Raw genomic sequence first — 14,533 nt, 5'->3', positions numbered from 1 at the left:
GTGCTGATGGGTGGATGAATTGCAGATTTGCAAGGTTTAAAATCAGACTGGGCAGTAGGAGAACCTCCAGATGTTGGTATTTGTGAGGCTAACAGCAGTGCTAATCTGGCATGGTAAAGCTGACAGAAGTGGCAAGTTAAACTGGATTTACAGCTGCTCTGTATTGCTAAAACAGGCAAAGCAGCCAGAACATACCAGTGGATCTAGCCTAGAGATTTCAGCAAGGTTTCTCTGTCTAACTGGGGGAAGAATTTAGCTCTGCAGTTGGAAGTTGCTGTGCAAGAGGAGAGCAGTTGACCAACTTCCAACTGCAGTTATACTCTGCAAGAGGAGAGGAGGAATAGAATTAATCTCTTTTAATCTGTATTCTTTTCTTTCTTTTTCTAAATTTAGTCTGGGTGTTTTGTTTGTTTGTTGATAAATAGCAGCAGGAATATATTTTTTCTTAAAAACAAGCATTGCTTCCATTGTAGTGGGAACCTTGTGTTTGAGATTCTGCTTGGAGGAAATTTCACCCTCTTCAGGCCACCAGTGGAATATGGGTAAATCTTTTCTAAGGAAATAAATAGCATTGAAGTGATCCTGTCTTGGCATTCCACAAAGGGGTGGATTTCACCCTCCAGGCAGTAGAGCTGCAAAGTAAGAAGGTGTCATTTTTAAATGTTCTCTTTCTTAGAGAGAGCAGCACTGGTAAGACCAGGTCCCTTGCTAATGCTACACTTGACATCCTCACAATTTTGCTGCTGTTGTTGTGGTTTCTGATATCTGCACAGCCCCCCAAAACAAGGAAGCAGATGTAGCTCATTAAATACTGGCATATGCTTCCCAATTTGTCACACCTTCATTTTCCTGAGTTTTCACAAAGGAACTGCTGTGTATACAACCCTAAATGAAGAGGAGGAATCACTCCAGCCAACAATGTAGCAAGAGAGCCGAAGGATTCTTTTTTAGGTGTCCTTACCTGATATAACCCTCCAAACAGCCCAGCTGCTATTTGTCAGCACCTTCCCAAGGGAGTGCCTCAGTCTGCTTGGCAGGGAGGATGGAGAGAAAGCACCAAGAGGAACATCAAAGAAAGAAGAAAAGGAGGAGAGAAATCAAGGTTGGGAAGAGTAAGGAAACAGAGCAAAGGCAGAAGGGTGATCAGAGAAAAAACAGGGCTGGGAAGAGCACAGCAATGGAAAGAGATGTTCCTCTGGTGCCTATGAGGGGAAAGCTGGTTTTCAGATGTAATGTAGACAAAACCAAACTCAACAAAAAATGGAGCAAGAAAATTAAAAGATAGAAAGTGGGAGAAGGTACCAGAGGATGGAGAATTCAGATTGACATGAAGAGGAGAAAATTCATAAAATACATGGATGAATTTAATATCATGGTCCAGCCTATTTTAAATAGTAGTTGCTAAATTTGTGACCTTCTTTTTATGGAGATTTTGGGATCTGGCGAGGAGCAGTAGGGCCATATTGGGAGGCTGCTGCAGGCGTCAGAATGGGTGGTTGGAGGCAGATCTTTTCTGTGCACCATATCTGGAAGCCTAAAGCCAGTATGAATATCCCTAAGGAAAAATGTTCATCCTGCATCTGAAGACTGACAGTCAAAAATGTGCCTGCTTCTCTTTGAAGGTATCTGAGGGAGGGCTGTTGCCATGCAGGCAGGGGTAAGGGCTCCCTCTAGATCCCTCTTCCAGTTGTTCAAGTTATCTAGGCTACCAGAAATAAAGAGCTGAATGGAAATTTTAGTCCTGGCTGTGAAAAGAAGCTTCTGAATGAATTCTGCATCAAATAATGAATGTCTTCTTTCCTCCTCCTCTCCACCTACCTTGTTCCTAAACATTAACATTTCATGTCAGTTGAGCTAAGTTCGGTGTCAGACTCAGTGGATCCTGCTGAAAAATACATCCCTGTTTTGTGGAAAGCCAGAGAAGATGAGAGGCTTGTGGTGTTTTTCCTTCTCAAGCTCTGCTCTGCTGGGAAAAACAGCTAAGGCTATGCGAAGCTGTCTTCTTCCCACTCTCCTAAACTTCGTTCCTAAAAATGCTGCTCTCTCAACAACTTTGCTGCTTCTCTGAAGGAGGCATGGCTTGGCCCACTTCGTGCCATCACTTTCCAGGGCATGTTTTCTCAGATTGTGGTGACTTCCGTCTTGATAGGAGGCTGAAGAAGATTGCTGTAGAACAACTCATTGGCATTGCTAGCTGTGTCATTTGAAAATGGTTACTTAAGCACAGAAGGGAAGAAAGAGATCAGAAATGACAAGATTTAAACCCTATCCAAAGCTTCAAATCTCCAAATAATTTCTGCCATTTCTGCTTCTTCTTTTCTAGAGACTTAGACGGTATTTCCTTTATATTTTTAAACTTTTCTCAGAATCACCAAGGTGAGAAACATCCTTTCTCTGAAATAGGTTGTTTTGTGGGCAGTGGTACCAGCGTGTGCCAGGCTGAGGCTCAAACCCTGGCTGACAGTGGCCATTCAACACCAAGGGCTGAGCTTGGGGCATCAGTCTAGAATTCCTCCTCAGGCCAGCTACCAGTTTTCTCCAGACTTTTTGGAATGCCACTGTTGAAACGCAAGGAGATAACACATGTCTGCAGAGGTGGAGAAATGTGCATTCAAAAATGTGGGTCTGTTGTACAAGACGAATGGTTCTCTGGGCACTTATCTGTGAGATACTCTGCAGTATGTGGTAGTATTTCATGTTAAAAGCATGAGGACAGGAGAGACCTGGAGACCTTAATAATTTTTTCTCCTATAGAGAAAGCAAGTGGTGAAAGGCACAAGAAGATTTTGGTGAAAATAGACCTTTTGACAGTGAGTGCGGTCTTGCTGCTTTTGGTGGAGAGAGTAGGGGCATTCCTGTATCTCACTGTAGTGATGCAGAGATGTGCTGATACTTGTTTATTTTGATCAGGGTTGAGAAGCAGAGACAAAAAAATTGCATGTGGCTTTGGAGTGCTGTAATACACCTGAAATCAAAGTGAGATGTGGAAATTATGATGGCTGATGTTTGTGTAACCCCAAATCTCTCAACGCATACTTGAATTAACTTCTCTGTTGTTAGGGGAACACCATCCTTAACAGAGATGCCATGTGAACAGGACAACCATTTCTGCATAGCAGGAGTAATTTTTTTTCCCCTTCTCTCACCTGGGTGTCAAGTCTAGCAATTAGGAATCAAATATAGCCCTCAGTGTTTGTTTCAGGCCCTGTGAGTCTTTAATTCTTTGCCAGCAGCAAAACAATTATTTCTGATAGGCATGCTAGTTGTTTTTTAATTTGTTTATAATCAGTTTTCTATGAGGTTGCTTTGATGTGGGAGGAACTGAATTCTTTGGGTGCAAATATTTGCTGTTGACTCTCAGTCATTAAGAGATGTTTTCCACATTAAGGTGCCTTTACTTTTAAGGGCAAATGCCGAGCATCTTCTGACACCATAAACATGAAGTGTGTGGCTACCTAAAGAGGAACCATTTGCTGAGCTGCAGCATGTGAGGGCAGAAGGGACCAAGACCAGCCAATGCCTTCTGCAGCTTCCTGGGGAGAGGCCAAACAACCCCCAGGCCCCTCTGGCTGCTTTGCTGCTGTGGTTGCCCACACCAGCCCCCTGGACCTGAGACCCCGCAGGTGCTGGTTTCAGCTATTGACCTACATCCCTGCTGAAATGGCTTCACACTGAAAGATGTCACTGTTCCTTTCCAAAAAGAATGTGTCACTTTTTTCTTGGGTTTTTTTCCTTTTAAATAAATTCCCTTGCCACCTTTTTGTATTTTCCAACTGCAGCTCTTTTAACGCTCCCTGCCTCTGCAGTTTTTTGCCTTTGTATAGGTTATTTTTGGAAACTGGGGAACCAGGAGGAGGGAGGAAATTTAGGGGAATTAACTGCAGTAGAAGAAGAAAGCTCTTTCCCTTGGTGTGCTCTTTTTTCCCTACCCTTTCTTCTCATGACCTCTGTGGTCCGACCCCGTTGCATTGCTCATTCCAGGGCAAGCCGTAGCTGACCCTCTTTGTGCCCAGCAAGCAGCTCCTTCCCACGCGGTGCTGCTTTGCAAGCTGTGCTTGCCTCTTGCTCCCTGCAGTGGCTGCTGCTTCTCTGCTGTTTTTCTGGGTCAGCCAGTTGGCCAAAAAGTGGGTAGGTGGTCGAGAAGAGTTTTGGGAGCTGTGAAACACTGGAGGCACTTGGGAGGTTATGTGCCTTAGGGTAAAATGTATGCAGAGAAGAATGTGTTCCCTTCGTTGTTTCCTCAGGGGAACAGCCCCATCAAGGTGGTTGGCTTTTTCTTGAAATGCTAGTGTGTTTTTTATATCAGAAGTGTCACATGCTGACTGCCAAAATTTGCAAGAAAAAAACAAATTCTTTGAAAGACTGGGGAATAGCAACTGAAACCTGACCTGGCAGAGAGACCAGGAGCTCACCTTTTGGATCTGTTGAGTGGGGCAGGAGTGGTGAGCACAGACCCCCCCAGAATGCCTGAACTCTTCTGAACAGGAACAATAAATTGACCACAAAAATATAAGGGGAAATTTTCTCTGAAGGAGCAACCAAGGACTCTTTTTCCTGTCTAGGTTTTCTAAAATTACTAATGCATAGAAAGTCATTGACCATACACTAAGTCAGGCTGCCCTTTTGCTGAGACAGTATCCAGATAATTGAGATGCCTGTGATTACCCAGGAAAACTTGCTGATGTTTACACTGCTGTCAGGTATTGAAGTCACACCATAATATTTGTTGTGGTATCTTGCAGTAGATTTTAAAATAGATTGACATCACAGCACAAAGTGGGAATTTTCCTAATTTTTTCTGTGGTTATGAAAATGCCTAAATAGCAGTGTAGCACAGTAAATGTTAAACATTAAAAGCAGGATTTATGTGTACTGATAAGAGGATGTTAGTAGAGAAGGAAGGAAGTAACCTGAGTTTGATAGGAGTATGGTGGAAATTAAAGCAAGGGATGGTTAGAGACTCAGAGCATTAACATGATTCCTTAAAGGGATGGATTTGGGTCAGCATCATACCAAGAGCCAGCATTGAGGAAGACTTTAACCCTAAACAAATAAATTTTTAAAAAGATGATTCTGTACAAGAAGCTGCACAACTGAGGCAAAAAGCCAGCAAATATAAGAAGAATGAAATCAAAAGAACATGAAGTACTGTCTTAAAATACATGGAAATGGAGGGGGTTTTACTATCATGCTGTTGCAGAGATCAATTGAACTATGCAGAATGGTTATGCAAAATGTTTGCTGTAGAGAAGTAGCCGTTTTCCATAGATTCTAGGAACGAGTACTGGCATGCTGCCGGCAGTGATTTATTTTCACCCAGCCCTGGTGCTTGTGTCTGGCACTCAATGAAATCTTCCAGGGTAAATTATTTATTTAATTAAGCATAGCCACAGTTGCACCGAGAAACTGGCAGCACAGCAGCAGGAAGTCTGTTAGAGATTGCATCTAACTTCTTACAGATAGGCTGCTTATATATGCTTTCATTAATTGATATAATAAATAATTGTAAGTTGGAGTTTTTGTTAATTAGCAACAGTTCCTAGTCTGACTGCAGTGAGTGTACAGCCATGCATTGTGGAAATCTAATTTCTTGATTAAGTAACCCAGAGGCTTGTGTAGCAAGCTAAGACTTCAGATTGTTGCAAATGAACTTTTGAACTTTTCATAGGAAAAGGAGATGTCGGTAAGAGAAGAGTCATATTTGTCAGTGCGTAAGCTGGGGCAACCCAAAAGCTTTCATTTCAGTAGGCATTCCCATAAGAGCAAGGAGAGATATCCCCTTCTTCTTATGCCAAGTTGGCAAGATAATGCTTTTTTCATAGTTTAACGTATTCCAGAGATAAGAGATGGTGGTTTGAGGGAGTCCAGGAAGAGAGGAATTTGGGTATAACTAACAAGTGAAACTGTCTTTTGAGGAGAAATCCCTGAAGACTCTCTATGAGATTTCATGCTTTTTTTTTTTTCCTGTTGTTTAAGAAATATAAAAGATGAAGCAATGCTATTTGGTAACTGTACTTTTTTCAATAAATCAGATGTTTAAGAATGCTATGTGAGTTTTATCCTTGCATTATTTCCTTGATTGTTGAGCAATATGAAGAAACCTCACAAGAGGAAAAGAAACCACCTCTTTTAGAGAAAACTACTCATGAATTTAAGCCGTGCTGTTTGCCACAAAGGGAAAAAATGGACAAAGGTTTTGAAAAAATATCACAAATGGGCATTTCTGAAACATCAGACATACCTGGGTTTCAACGGGCCGAGTATGCAAATCAACATAGAGCTAAATACACCTTCTGGGGCAATCTCCCCTTTTGGCAGGTACTGGTGGTGGGGACCAGCCAAGAGGCTGCAGCCGAGCTGGGTCTCTCTCCTTTGCATGGAGTGGTTTGATTCTTTCTTGCCCCTGCAGTTCCTTCAAAGCCCTGCTGGCTCTCTGATGGTCCCTGCTGAAGCTGTCCACATCAGTGTCTGAAGCACCTCTCAGCTTTGAGAGGTCAGCTTTTCTTTTCCTTGGCCTGGATTGTCCAGTGCTGCCAAAGATGGAAGCTGTGTGGGTACTGGTGGTTGGAGATTAAGGAAAGGTTTCCCTCTGTCCTGGCTGTGGTTTCGTGTCCCAGAGGGGCTGCTCCTGCTACCTGTCCTCTGCAGCCTGCACTGGGCTGGTTTTGGCAGCTGGGCAAGTAGTGAGCTATTGGATAGCCAGGGATTTCTGATGGGTGAGCACCTTGGATTGACTTCCCATGGGCACTGGCAAACTCTAGAGCTGGCAGAAGCACACAGCTGGCATTGAGAGGAAGAAGCAAAGTGGCATCCTCCCCTCTTGGGTGGCTGCTCACCACTGGAGTGACCTCACTGAAGCATGAAACTTCATCCTCGGGGGCAGGTCACATCTGTGCATGTGAGGTCGTTAACACTTAAATATGATCTTACATTATCGCAGTGCTCAGGGGTGGAGAAAGTAAAGACAGTGGAGTTTCTTATGCTGCCCTTTTCCACTCCCCAGTTTTGGTGACCCATAGTCACTCTCTCTGTGTTTCCCTTTCCAGATGGAGTTAGAAATGGGTATACATTCTGAATTAATTTTTTATTGGCAGTACCTGTAGATGAAGATTGTTTTTACTGATTTACAATCAAACATCAAACTGAAATAAATGTCATTTCAGAATAGTCTCTTTGCAGTCACTGTTTCTATATTTGCTTTAGAGTATCTCTGTAATGTACTCCTAGTTCTGTGCACTGGAATTACAGAGTCACAGAATGGTTTGGTTGAAAGGGACCTTTAAAGATTATCTAGTTCCACCCCCCCTGCCATGGGCAGGGGTACCTTCCACTAAACCAGATGGCACAGATCCCCATCCAATCTCGCTTTGAACACTTCCAGGGATGGGGCATCTACATCTTCTCTGGGAAACCTATTCCTGTGCTTCACCATCCTCACAATAAAGAATTTCTTCTTTATATCTAATCTAAACCTACCCTCTTTCAGTTCAAAACTGTTGCCCCTTGTCCTACCATCACAGGCCCTGGTAAGAAGTCCCTCTCTTATAGGTCTCCTGTAGGTACTGGAAGGCTACTGTAAGGTCTCCCCAGAGCTTTCTCTTTATTCTTTAGGCTGAATACCCCAACTCTCACAGCCTGGCTTCACAGGAGAAGTACTCCAGCTCTCTACTCATCTTTATGGCCTTTTCGGGATCCACTCCAACAAGTCTGTGTTTGACTTGTGATTGTCACCAGAGCTCCATATGGTATCCAGGTGGGGTCTCAGGTGGGAGCCCAGTAAAGGGACAGAACCACATCCCTTGACCTGCTGGACACACTGCTTTTGATGCAGCCCAGCATGCAACTGGCTTTCTGTGCTGCAAGTGCACATTGATGTGTCATATCTAATTTTTCATCTAACAATGTACTGGGTTTGTGTAGCAAGGTTTTGGTAGCAGGGAACTACAGTTGTGGCTTCTGTGAGAGGCTGCCAGAAGCTTCCCCTGTGTTTAATGGAGCCAGTGTCAGCTGGCTCCCAGATGGACATGCTGCTGGCCAAGGCTGGGCTCATCAGCAACAGAGGTGGCAACTCTGGAATAACAGATTTAAGAAGGAAAAAAAATTGCTGCATAACAGCAATTGCATCCAGAGAAGAGCAGGGTGAGAACATGTGAGAGCAACAGCCCTGCAGACATCAAGGTCAGTGTAGGAGGAGGGGCAGGAGGCAGCAGAGTGCAGATTCCTCTGTGTCCTGGGGTGCAGCCCATGGTGAGGCAGCTGTGTCCCTGCAGCCCATGGAGGTCCACTGTGCATCAGATACCCACCTGCAGCCCGTGGAGGACCCCACATGGAGCAGAGAAATGAGTGTGAGTAGTCATTCCTCTGAGGAGGAAGGAGCAGCAGTGAACACAACCTCTTCCCCCTTCCCCTGCACTACAGACAGAGAGGAGGGAGAGAAAGTCTGGAGTGAAGTTAAGCTTGGCAAGAAGGAAAGGGTGAGGGGAATTTTTTTTAAGGTTTAGTTTTATTTCTCATTATTCTACTCTGATTTTTTTTGGCATGAAATTAAACTTCTCTGTCTACATTGAGTTTGTTTTGTCTGTGATGGTAAGTGGCGAGTGATCTCCCCCATCCTTATCCTTTTTGTTGTGTTTTTTCCTCCCTTGTCCATTTGAGGAAGGGAGTGACAGAGAAGCTATAGTGGGCACCCAGTGTCCTGTCAAGTCAACCCACCACACAGTACCCCCAAGTCCTCCACAGGGCTGCTCTCAAACCATTCATTCCCTGCCTGTCCTGCTACTGGGGGTTGCCCCAACCCACGTGCAGGTCTTTGGCCTTGGCCACATTCAATATAATGAGGTTCACACTGGCCCACTTCTCAAGCCTGTTAAGTCCCTAGAGTTGAAATCCCTTCCACCACATGTATCAATTGAACTGCTGAGCTTGGTGTCACCTGCAAACTTGATAAGGGTACCCTCAATTCCACTATGTCATTCATTAAGGTATTGAACAGAATCATTCCCAATAAGGTTCCACAAGGAGCACCACTTGACAGAGATCCGTTTGGACACTGAGAGGTTGACTGCAACTCTCTGGCTATGGCCATCCAGGGAGTTCCCTTTCTATTGAATGGTCTAGCCATCAAATCCTTATCTCCCCAACACAGAGAGACAGAGATGTTGTGTGAGACTGTCAGAGACCTTAAAGAAGTCAAGATAATGACATCAGTTTCTCTTTCCTTATCCACCAGTGCAGTCACTATAGAATAATGTATAGAATAAATCTGTCATGTTTTGATGATTAACATTTTTTGGTCCCTTCAAGTCAAGTGGCATACATATGATGTGAACAGACAACTGAGATTACTATTATTTTCCATCACCATATTCTTGAAATACTTTAAAGAATTTTGGTAAATAACAGATCATAAAATATTTTTACTTATTATCTTGGAATAGGGTTGTACACAGGCAAAACTATTGCTATCAAATGCTAGTTTCTTATTTCAAGAAAATTTGGTTTCAGGTGCTCAGGCAATAGCTTTCTCTGGTTTTATTTTAGTTCTTTTTTTTTGCTTTAGAATTTTGACATAAGCTCTGTAATTTACTGTTAATTATGCTACCAGTGTATCTCTAGATTAGACTATATCAAAGGTAGTGTGAATTTGAGATTTAACTTCAATTGTACTTATTTCCACAAGTAAAAAATGTTGATTTTTGTGTAAAATATCTAAAATAAGCACAAATCCCACCACCATCATCCATTGTTACTCATCTTAGATTTCTTCAGGGATGCTTGAATGCAAGGGGAGGTATCAGAATCCTGTTTCCAAATAGAGAAAAATCAATATATAGTCTCAGAAGCCTGTGCTTCTATAATACTTTAATTTTGTTTTTCAGTTATAATCAATATTACCTGTTTTGCCAATGCTAGCAGTGAGAGAAAGGCCCGAAGACATTGATGGGCAGACAGACTGAGAATAGCATGAACTATATTTATGTTTCTGACCTCAGTGACCTTGTTTATCTAATGTTGTATGATATGGTGACTAAATGCACCATACTATCCCATCCTTGGTGAGACAATATTTTCTAATACTGCCTCTTGTTTCAAAAATCATAGAAATTTCAAATTAAAATTTGCTAATGTGAAGTGTTCTCTTGCTGTCTGTTTGGAAATCTCATGGTCTCTTTACTTTTCATAAACAATATTCCTACATTTCATTAATGTATATTCCAAATTAGGTGCTCCCGGGCCAGTAAGAGATAATTAATAATTTTCCTACTTCAAACATGGCATTTTTAAAACTATCATGAAGTTTTGTGGTACCAGGACATCTCTACACTCTTTAATACTTACTTAGATGGGTTTACTTAGTTACCCACTGTAACATGATTCCTGTTCGTCCTTCACCTGTTTTCATTATAGTTTCTGTATTGAACAGCAACATGTTTTTACCACTGGAAAAAACAAAAGCTGTTCCTGCCAGATCCTAATTTTCCACCATATCTCCTTTTATCTTGCAGATACCACCTTCACTGCCCATCTGTCACATTACCACATCTGTACTTATTCTTTTCAAGATTTTGCTGGGTTCTTTAATATTTCAAGAAATCAGGCTTTTGAAAAATCTGTTGCCTTCCAGAAAAGAAGCTGCACAAACCAGCCTTGTTCTAGGTCTCCCGTGTGAGAACGGGCAGAACCAACAGCTGGTTGTTAAAAAAAAAAAAAAAAAAAAAAAGGCAAGCCAAAAAATGGACTGTGCCAAAAATTTTCTTTCCATGTGGCATAAAATACCTGTTTTATGCGAACAAAGGGTTTTGACTGTTCCATGTTCAAATAAGCCCTTCATCTTTTAATTGATGTAGAGATTTGGCTTACAACTGCCTAATGAGTATTGACTGAGTCTGTAGCATCCTTTTCCTAGAGGTGTATGTGAAAGGATCATGGCTGGAATGTTGTAGTAAGGTGCTAGAGAAATGGAGCCCTAGGACCCTTCCAAAATGCCTGGCCACTGTGATTAACCCATTCTGTCTTCCAACAGGCAGGTGGCACATGGGAAGTTAACTTTCCAAAGACAGATGGAAGTTGCAGGATCAGCCTGATGCTTCCCACGTATTTGAGCAGTTTCTGCTTTACAATTGCTGTTCAAACACAGAATGCACAGTATATGCTGCAGCTTCCTTTTTCCCAATCAAGGTTTAAACAGACCTTTTGAGGACTATGAATGCAACCCTAAAAGTTTTCATTTTGTATTATTTATTTATTTGTATTATTTATTTATTTGTAGTATTTATTTTGAGCTTCAGATCCTGATCTCCCTTCCATGTTTAATTTGATTAATGGTTGATAGGGCCATCCAGAGTTCTCCACAGAGCCTTATGGCTTTAATTAAATGCACAGAGACAGCCGCTCCAGCCAACCTCTGGTTCTTTTAGCTGGACAAGGAGGAAGAGAATAGAGCTTTAACACTGCTTTCCACACAGACTCCTGTTCTCTTGCATCCTTTGGGCAGCCAGTGGATTAGAGCAGATGCACTCAGAGGTGCCAAAGAGCTGTTCTGACAGCTGCCAGGCAGCTGCCTGCCACCACAGACTCAGCATTTCCTGGGACAGCTCTTCCTCAGCAGGGGCTTTCCTCCAGCCAGGAGAGATTTCCTCTTTGGGATTTGGACACTGTTTTGTTGACCTCACCTGTCACACTGGAGATGATGTTCAAAGTATGTGTTAGCATGCTTGTCTCGTGGCTTTCCTAGCTTTGGAGATGTGCTCCAGCTGTGTCCCTGCTGGACAGGGACATCCAGCTATAAGGTGATGAGGCCCCGTACCTCAGTGGTACCCGATACAGCCTCCAGGAGAGGGGCTGGAGGCAGAGGGGATGGGAACAGGGGAGGGTGGAACAGGGAGTCTGTCCCTTTGACAGACATCAGAGTGAAAGGAGAGGAAAGCTCTCCCTGCTCACCAAGGCTTGTGTGATGGCAAAATCCTGGGCTCTGAGCTGTGAAATTGTCTGATCCATCACCAACTAACTTCAGAATGTGTGGCAGAACATATTAAAAGGTTTATAAGCTGTCTAAAGGCTCCTGATGCGGAGGTAACTGTACTACTTCTGAATGGGTGAGGGGCTTCCTGTGTTTCATGCAAAATTTCAAGGCTGTATTTTCCCATGGAATGTGCAAACTTGTTATAAAATGTATTTATGTGCTTCACTAATTCTTGGTAAGGTGGTATTGAACACAGTTATACCTCTCCTATTTTTCACAGCACTTAGGCTATTTAAAGAGCTCCTACAGTTGAGAGCACTAAGGGATTTGAGTGTTTTGATTCCTGTGTCTTCCGTAGGAAGTGGCTGGTTTTATTCCAGGGCATTGCATTTTGAAGGCACCAGTAAAAGACCCAGGAATGTCAGGAGAAAAGAGAGACTGCTGCTCAGTGTTTGCAGGAAATTGGTGAGGAAAATCAGCTAGAGGGCACCAATATTTCTGCTTAGGACTGTTAAATTAGGCCATGTGGACTGGCAGCATATGGATGCATGAGAGAAACATGAGGGCTTTACGAAACAGTTGTGCTAAAAATAATTTTTGGTGTTATTTTTAATAATGTTATCACAGATGAAGAAAATGAGGTAGAAGTTCATAGCCTGAGACAATTCCTTCTCCTGCTTTACAGGGTAAACACTATAAATCCTTGAGTGTTTGTTTGGCTAGGTAATGCTTTCCAAAAGTATGTCAATGAAATAGGTATCAGAGCCATAAAATATTTTCCTATATTTAGATTCTAAATGTGCAATAAAAAGTCAGTAAACTTTGGACTCCTAAGCACCAAAATTGCTTTCAAAAAGGGGGATTGGATGTTAAACATTTTAAAAAATAAAGATTTTAATATTGCCCAAAATGCACAGTCAGTGTTTGGTGCTCAGTGGTGCTAGTAAGCTCAGCTATAGCCTAGTAAGTTTTGTTGCTGTCTGGGTATGAGAAGGATCCTGGAACTGTTGAAGGGAGCAGGAGTATTGTAGGATTATCAGTTGATTGGTTAATTTAGAGGATTATGTTTTTAATGCCAAAAAATCCAGCTGCACAGAATTGCAGAATAATTTAGGCTCAAAGGGATTTCTGGGGATCCTCTCTCTAGCCCCTGCTCAAAGCGGGTGCACAGTATGTGGTTTTGCATGTTGCAGAACTTACCTTTACATGGTTTTGATTTGTGCAAAAAAGATTAACTATTTGGATAGTTTTCTTTTTGTGTAGTACAGAGGCGAATACCAAAGAAGGATAAAAATTAAGGCAAAAGGTAGTCCAGATAGCGTTGAAGCAGCACCAAAATATCCCATACCATTTTGCATATATGGTTTTGGGTTTTTTTATGATTTAAAAACATTGCTCTAGGGTAGCACAAGGGGCTTAGCTTGAACATTTGTGAATTAATTTTAAATTGTTCTTTTCATTGCTGTCTAATATGCAGGAGGAATTGGTAAATATTGACAGCAAAGGCTATGCAGCATTTTTTTGCCAGTGATTCTGTTTAGACTTAATCTCTATAATGCAGTGTTGAAATTTACAAAACAGCTTGTAATTGCAGTAGCTTATTTAAACCAGCTATTTGTGGTTATGTCTGCTGAGGAAACTTAAACTTCAATGTTCCCCAGCCATCTAATAGCAGCAAATTGACTGCGGGTCTCTTAAGGAATATCTAAATGTAGGCTGTTGAATAATCCCTTTGGGGGCCCTGTAACTATTTTTGTGCCTGGATATGCGTCATCAGTGGGTATTTTCTCTGGTGACTAGCTTACATCAGTAGGTCTCCTACCATACGCTCTATCAGTGAGTGACTTATGATTGATGGGAGTCACGGCTGCTGTTTAGCTTTTTATCTGTGACCTCAAATAATGGACAACAGGAATTTCCAGGCTGTTAAATTCCTTGAATGACTGAAGACGCGGGATGGCTGTGCTGATGAACGCAGGTAGTGCCCAGATGCTGGGTGTTCACCGGGGGCTGGGGCGGGGAGGAAGGAGAGGGGGTTCCTCGGCTCCAGGCGGTGAATCCGGCTCCGACGCGTAGCCGCGAGTTGCGCGTCCCCGGGCGCCGGGAATGGGGATCGCCGTGATGCTCCAACTCTCCCAGCTCTGCTGCCATCCCTGCCCGCCGCTGGCACTGGCGTGTCCATGTGTTTAGCCGGCTGATCTTTAGGGCACTTTGTCCCTTTGGAACAAGGGAGACGCGCAGTTTGCAGCCTCTGTGGAGGGAAACGCTGTGGAATTTTCAGCTGCAGTCTGCTTGGTTTTTAACCCTTTTTATTACCATCAGCAGCGAGTGGATTTATTGGCATGCTTCACCCAGGTGCTGCCCGGGCTAAATCTGAAGGTGCACTAGGCTACGTGGTCTTAAGGTTAAGTTGCACCTGCCACAATGAGCCGCTGAGCATGCAGTCGCAGTGCATTTCCTGGTGTTCACTACTTCATTCTGAGGAAATAAGGGCTGCAGATACTGAGTTATCTCCTCTTTCTGTGTCCACTCAGCCTTTCTGTCTGACATGTGAAATGGGGCTACAAGACA

The 14,533-nt window shown here is 42.9% G+C and overlaps 1 protein-coding gene across 3 annotated transcripts in view; it reads left to right on the top strand.

Annotated features, from left to right (window-relative positions):
* Window positions 1-14,533, top strand: part of HIVEP2 (HIVEP zinc finger 2) — a 136,431-nt gene that overhangs the window by 38,345 nt on the left and 83,553 nt on the right. Inside the window, exon 1 of one of the 3 annotated variants that reach the window (XM_088161662.1) lies at window positions 8,156-13,940. The exons of the other annotated variants lie outside the window; for them this stretch is intronic. The gene's annotated coding sequence lies outside the window, so the exon portion shown is untranslated. Of the gene's footprint in view, window positions 1-8,155; window positions 13,941-14,533 lie in introns of those variants that run through there. 3 annotated transcript variants of the gene reach the window in all.

The sequence above is a fragment of the Sturnus vulgaris genome, chromosome 3 (assembly GCF_052056855.1).
Source record: "Sturnus vulgaris isolate bStuVul1 chromosome 3, bStuVul1.hap1, whole genome shotgun sequence".
In the NCBI taxonomy this organism is placed as follows: domain Eukaryota; kingdom Metazoa; phylum Chordata; class Aves; order Passeriformes; family Sturnidae; genus Sturnus; species Sturnus vulgaris.
This window is presented reverse-complemented; position numbering and strand designations above follow the sequence as displayed.